Source organism: Peromyscus californicus, unplaced genomic scaffold (genome assembly GCF_007827085.1).
Source record: "Peromyscus californicus insignis strain IS unplaced genomic scaffold, ASM782708v3 Scaffold_5__1_contigs__length_169319896, whole genome shotgun sequence".
NCBI lineage: Eukaryota > Metazoa > Chordata > Mammalia > Rodentia > Cricetidae > Peromyscus > Peromyscus californicus.
Genome location: NW_026294573.1, coordinates 129,398,409 through 129,405,084, shown reverse-complemented (window position 1 = coordinate 129,405,084; position 6,676 = coordinate 129,398,409).

Below are 6,676 nucleotides of genomic sequence, written 5' to 3'. Positions count from 1 at the left end.
TCAGGGATTACAGGCACACAGCACCACTCCTGAGTTAACACTTCTATATTCCTGTGAAGTAATGCCAAGACCTACCATGTTTTATTTTCCTGAAAACCACATAACTTATTAGAGACAGCCAAGCACTAGGTATGTAATAATTCAAATATTTACCAAGTACCTTTCCTAGACCAAGGACAGGAGCACTTTCTAGAGCTCGATTAGCAAGCAAGACTTGCCGCTGTCCTTTCAGAGCTTAGTGAAAACTAACACTAAGCTGTTGTGGAGAGAGATGGTTTGATAGGGGAACTCAGGAGAGATATTTGTTCCAGAGGGGTGAGTAAGGTAGGCTTGCTGAAGGTCCACTTGAAAGAAGGTAGGTCTAACCAGAAGAGAGGGACTGTGAAGGTGGTCACTATTTCAGCAGAGGGCTGCAACAGTGTGTGAAAGATAAAGCAGGAAGCAAGACAATGTGATTCTGTTAAATGTTAGAGTGTCCAGTTGCACTTGGAAAGTAACGGGGCAGGACAAGGGTAGCTCCTACAGGGCTCTGTGGAGTAGGTCCTAACGGCACTGAGAAGTCTGAGCGGTGGAAATGTACTGCATTGTTTTTTCTGAGTGCACTATAGCAATGGGTAAAGGCTACATGAGAAGTGAATAAAGTGAGTAGAACCATGGTTTTTAACAAGCAAGAGGATGAGGTTGCAGGTACATAAGGATTTTAAAAACAAACCTAAAGTGACTTGAGAGGCCCGTGAGATAGCTCAGTGGATAAAAGGCTCCCACCTCCAAGGCCTGGTGACTGAGTTAGGTCACTGGAACTCACATAAAGGAAGTGAGGAAGAAACAACTTCACAAAGTTGTCCTCTGACTTTGTCTTACATTTCTATTGCTTCAACAAAATACCATGATCAAGGCAACTTACAAGAGAAAGCATTTAGTTGGACTTACAGCTTAGGAGAGTTGGGGTCCATGACAGCAGCAGGAACGACTGAGAGCTCTCATCTTTTTTTTTCCCCCACCCCTTCATTGAAAATACATTCTTGCCGGGCAGTGGTGCACACCTTTAATCCAGCACTTGGGAGGCAGAGCCAGGTGGATCTCTGAGTTTGAGGCCAGCCTGGTCTACAGAGCGAGATCCAAGACAGGCACCAAAACTACAGAGAAACCCTGTCTCAAAATTATATTCTTTTCTGACATACCCTGATTAGTTTCCCCTCCCTCTACTCCTTCCTGTTCCTCTACTCCTTCCTGTTCCTCCTCACCTCCTCTCCCATCTAGATCCATCCCCTTTCTGTCTCTCAGAAAAGAACAGGCTTCTAAAAGATAACAACCAAACATGACAAAGTAAAATATAGTGAGATAAAACGAGAACCGTCACATCAAAGTTGAACAAGACAAACCTATAGAAGGAAAAGAACCCAAGAGAAGGCACAGGAGTCAGAGACCATTCTTGCCCGTAAAAACACTAAACTTAAACTGGAAGCCGTGATATATACTCAGAGGACCTGATGCAGACTTATGGAGGCCCTGTGCTTGCTGCTTCAGTCTGTGAGCTCAAATGAGCCTTGCTCAGTTGATTTTAAGGTCTGTTCTGGTGTCCTTCCCCTCTGGTTCCCATACTCCTTCCACCTGATCTTCCTTGGGGTTCCCTGAGCTCTGAGTGGAGGGTTTGATTATATATCATTAGGAGTCATTTTATCACTACATTTCTTTTTAAAGACCATAGTATTTGAAGGGCTCTAGTAGGCCCAAGCATAGCAAACATGGCTCTGGCAGGCCTTGTCCTTCCCCCACTCCCTCTGCCTGGTTAAACTGTTAGATTACATTCCTAAAACTAGCCACTGAAGTGTTCCCTTATTTGGCCACTTCCTCCTCCTGAGGCTGGCCACCAAGATCCAGCTATCAAAGTATTGAAGTCCAGCAATCAGAAGCCCAATTTGGCTCACCTAATTAACTTGCCCAATCAAAACAAACCAGCTCATCTTAACACGGAGTTTCCCCCTTTCTCTTTATGAGCTGCTGTTTGCCTATGGGCCACATCTGTCTCCTCTATCCAGAGGCGGTCCTTTGTCCCTCTAGGGCAAATAAATCTCCTTGGTGCTGAGAACTTGATCTTGGTGTGTCCTGTGCCGACACAGGTCCTTTCAGTATTTGATTTTTATCTCTGGTTCGTGGTCACCCAAGCAGTATTGGGTATGGGTTCCATCTTGTGGAACCGGCCTTAAGTCAAATCAGATATTGGTTGGTTACTCCCACAAGTTTTATACCACCATTGCCCTAGCATCATCTTTCAGGCAGGACTCCATTGTAGATCAAAGGGTCTGTGCCTGGCTTGCTATTCCGTTTCTCTTTTGGTAGCATACAGCATATCTTCCTGTACCAAAGACACTAGGGTGTGTGGGTGAAGGCTCTTTGTAGTCACCATCTCCATGCCGATATGTTCAATGAGTTGTGTGGACATTGTCTTCAGCAATGGGGCCTTGCTGTCAGTTTGTGGATAGCAAATTATTGTCTTCGAAACAGCCTGGGATGTTTGGGAATTCCATACCTAGAACTATATACAACTGGTTACCCCCAAACCTGGGAGGGGTCAGTAACCAAAACTGCATGATTATACATGGTGGATGCCGCATGGTGGATGCCACAGAGATAGCCATTGTCCCCTCATTTAGCCATATTTTGAAGCCGTATTTCTGTTTTATATCTGTGGGGTGAACTGGTTTTTGTTTTGTTTTTGTTTTTGCTTTGTTGTCGGTTTTTCTGAGATAAGGTTTCTCTGTGTAACCCAGGCTGGTCTGGAACTCTCTCTGTAAACCAGACTGGCCTCTAACTCGAGATCTGCCTGCCTCTACCTGCTGAGTGCTAGGACTGAAAGTGTGCGCCCCACCACCGCCCCCACCACCGCCCTGCTTGTCTTTGATTTTTGAGTTAGGCTCTTGCTATGTAGCTCAGGCTATTCTCAGACTAACTCTTGACCCAGTCATGGAAGTGCTGGAATTACCAAAATGTGCCATCATGTCCATATGTGTGAGGTTTTATTTTTTCTTATATGTAAGTTTTAATGTGTTTTCATGATTACATTTCTTACGTAAGTGTTCCAATTTCTAACAGCTTTCAGAAATCCAGGCTCAATTTGCAAGCATTGTTCATAAACTAAGCCATGAGATGGGAGTTTTGCTGTTTCCTGCAAAGTATTGTCTTACAGCCATGAACTGTTCAGGAGCTGAACAAGCCATTTTTCCTAAGTGGAGTCTGGTTCTTGTACAATGTCACAGTTTTCAGAGACAATTTCTCTAACTCCTCAGTGATAATATACAGGAAATGTCAATCTTCACACAAAAATTTAATCCCGATGTCTAAGTAAGAAAATGAGCCAGAACAGAACAGGAGCAGAGCTGGGGAGAGAAGCAGTGGATAGGGAGTAGGGACCAGAGCCAGTGAGGAGCCCAGTGAGCTCTGGGAATCAGGGGTGTTCTAAGTTTCCAGCTAGTTTTCAAGGTTCAAGGTCCAACCTTCCAAACAAGAACATGAACATGCGCTCGCGCGTGCATGCATGCGCACAGACACACACACACACACACACACACACACACACACACACACACACACGCACACACGCACAGTGGCTTGTGTGTGTACGTGTGTATCTAAGAGTTTAGGCACCTGGAATCATTTTCATGTGACACTGGACTTGGATACTGACGTTTTCTTCGGTAACCCGATCACCAGCACAACACACAAGCAGTACCAACAGGGACAGTCGAGCCAGGAAGAGAGAAGCTGTGTGTGCTCCATTGTTTCTGAATTTAAAAAAGAAGCCCTGGGACCAAATGTCCTTTGCAGCTTCTGAGAGACCCAGTCCGAACACTGTTGGCGCAGATTAGCGTGACTAGCTGGTACTCGGGACTTTGAGAAAATCACCGCATGGTACAATACAATAACAAACTGCCCAGAGGAGCAGCCGCTGAAAAATAAACAAAGCATATAAGTAACTTCATGAATCAGAGAAACTGTTTAGAAGTTGAAGTGCTGCATGTTACTGAGGCTCAACGTTTCCAGAATGGTTCTGTGAGTGACGAGGTACAGATGCACAAGGCAGGAATTCAGAGAAGAGTTCCTCTATATTCCCAAGTCTGCACTGTATCCACGGGTAGCTGAATAAACTTAGCTGAGCACGGACTGCTGAGTTTGAGTTTGCAAGGTCTCTTCTGTATTTCTGGAACGCTTTCATTATAACCTAAGACACGAATTGGTGAGAAATATGGTTGTCCGTTTTGATTTTGAATACAGGAAAATATACTACACAGAATGATGGCTCTTATTTTTGCTTACCTTTAACCTATAAGTAGCAGATAATCATTCAAAAATGATGAAGTAACTGTCATCAACTGTTCAATATATTGTGTTCTATATATTGTGTTTACAAAATAGGAAATTGGAAATACAGTTAGGTATTCTCTCATTTTGGACTGTTTTCAGTGTAAATTCTAACAGCAAATAGATGTGTTTTTTCTGGACCACAGTACTAGTTTAAGGACTTCTGGTAACTTCTGAGCAAATCACTCGGGCACTCCCTCAAGGTTCCTAACCTTCATCCAAATATTAACAGCAGATACACCATTCATCTTTGTAAACATAGAGTTACGGTCTTATTTTAGAAAACAAATATGAAATTCAGGTCAACTTTTACCAGACTGGTGTGTTTAAACTTTTGATCTCAGAAATCAGATTATTAAAAAAATAAAATCAGGAACCCTGTCATTCAGGTCAAATTCGGGAGGAAACAGTTAAAGTCCTAGCCTGATAACTAACACCAGTGATTAATTGCTTTTTCAGCATGTGGATTATCCTGGTGCCAAAAACTGAGGAACAATTGCCTATGAATTGGAGAGTCCCTGATGTCAGTACTCATATTTTCTTTGGATTTCACTGAGCAATTATGCTATACTTTCTAATGACTGAGCAAAATGGTATTGTGCCTTGGGGCACATTTTGATGAACTACAGTTGTACTTTCAAAATCTAAGAGGCATAAGCATAAAGAAGCATATTGTCTAGAACAGAGTTGTAGTTGACCTTTGTGTTGGATTTTAGAGGGTTGCAAATGTCTGTCATGAAACTCTGAATATGTTTGCTATTGAGAGTGCAGCTATATATTAACTAGCTGACATAAAATCATCTCCAAGTAAATGTTTAATTTCTGATTCACTTTTGCCCTTGTGACTTACTACTTTATAACTCCTGCTCACATTCAGTTTAATTTGTTATTTGTATTAAGGTACCAAATGTGTCCTTTAAGCAGATAGATGTTATCTTTATTTTTTGACTTCACCCTTTATGAAATTCATCTATCATTTCTTGCGTGGTTTTTTAGCACAGTTGAAGTAATTAGGTTTCTGGACTTAGAGCAACATAAAACTGACTAGAAAATTAATTACTTTGAGTTTATGTATGAGGACAGACTATCTAATGTAACTACAACCATCTGAAATGTTCTGTAGCTTCAGGGAAGTTAACTTGATAAACAAATGATATTGGAACTACAGTGAACACTACTTGTTGAAAAATATTTACTTTTATTTTCTGTGTCCGACTGTTTATCTGCACATGTGTGTTGCATCATGTGTGTGTCAGGTGCCTACAGAGGCCAGAAGATGGCATTGGCTCCCCTGTACCCTGAGTTACAGTTTGGGGCCACCGTGCAAGTGCAGGGAACAGAACCCATGCTCCGTGAAGCAGCGGCAGCAGGGGTGTTGAATTTCTGAGCCATCTCTTCCACCCCACCATGCACCACTTTTTAAGGGAGACGTTTTCAAGCTAAATAATCTTAGTTGTCAAGGTCAACCAAGTATAGTAGTGCAAGTCTACCATCCCAACACTTAGGAGATGGAGGCAGGAGATTAGGAGTTCAGAACCAGCATGGCTACATGGTGAATGAGACACAAACACCCCAAGGTGGGGGTGGGATACACCACAACAAAAAGGGTGTGGGGTGTGGCCTCGTTGGTGGGGTGCACACAAGGCTGTGGACTGCTGCATACCAACACCATTTGAGCTGGATGTGGCCATACATACCTATAATCCCAACAGGGGGGTCAGAAGTTCAAGGTCATCCTTAACTAGGTGGGGAGTTTGTGGCCAGCCTGGGGTATGTGAGACCCTGTATTTAAAAAAAAAAAAAAAATTAGACACCACAGAACTTAAAACTAAGCTGGTGAGGTATGCCTTTAATCCCAGCACTCGGGAGGCAGAGGCAGGCGGATCTCTGTGAGTTCAAGGCCAGCCTGGTCTACAGAGCGAGTTCCAGGAAAGGTGCAAAGCTACACAGAGAAACCCTGTCTCGAAAAAAAAAAAAAAATACTGACATGGAAATTCGGCAACACTGTGAACATCAACACTCCCAGTTGTCTCAAAATCTAAAGCTAATATGTGCCTAGCCTATTTCACTAACAAGAAAAGCTGTATTCAATATAAGAATTTAGAATAAAAGTTAAAATGATAGTTTTTTAATTCTCAGGGGCATCGTCAGATTGCTGAAGACATCAATAACTATTCATTTACATAAACACTACACTGCAAAAACATCATCTATCAGGACTTTGAATTTCAATTTACGATAAATTGGCAATCTCAGTATCTCAATCTCTTTCTTTCTCTCTCTTTCTCTTGACTCTAAATGCTATTTTGGTTTTCCT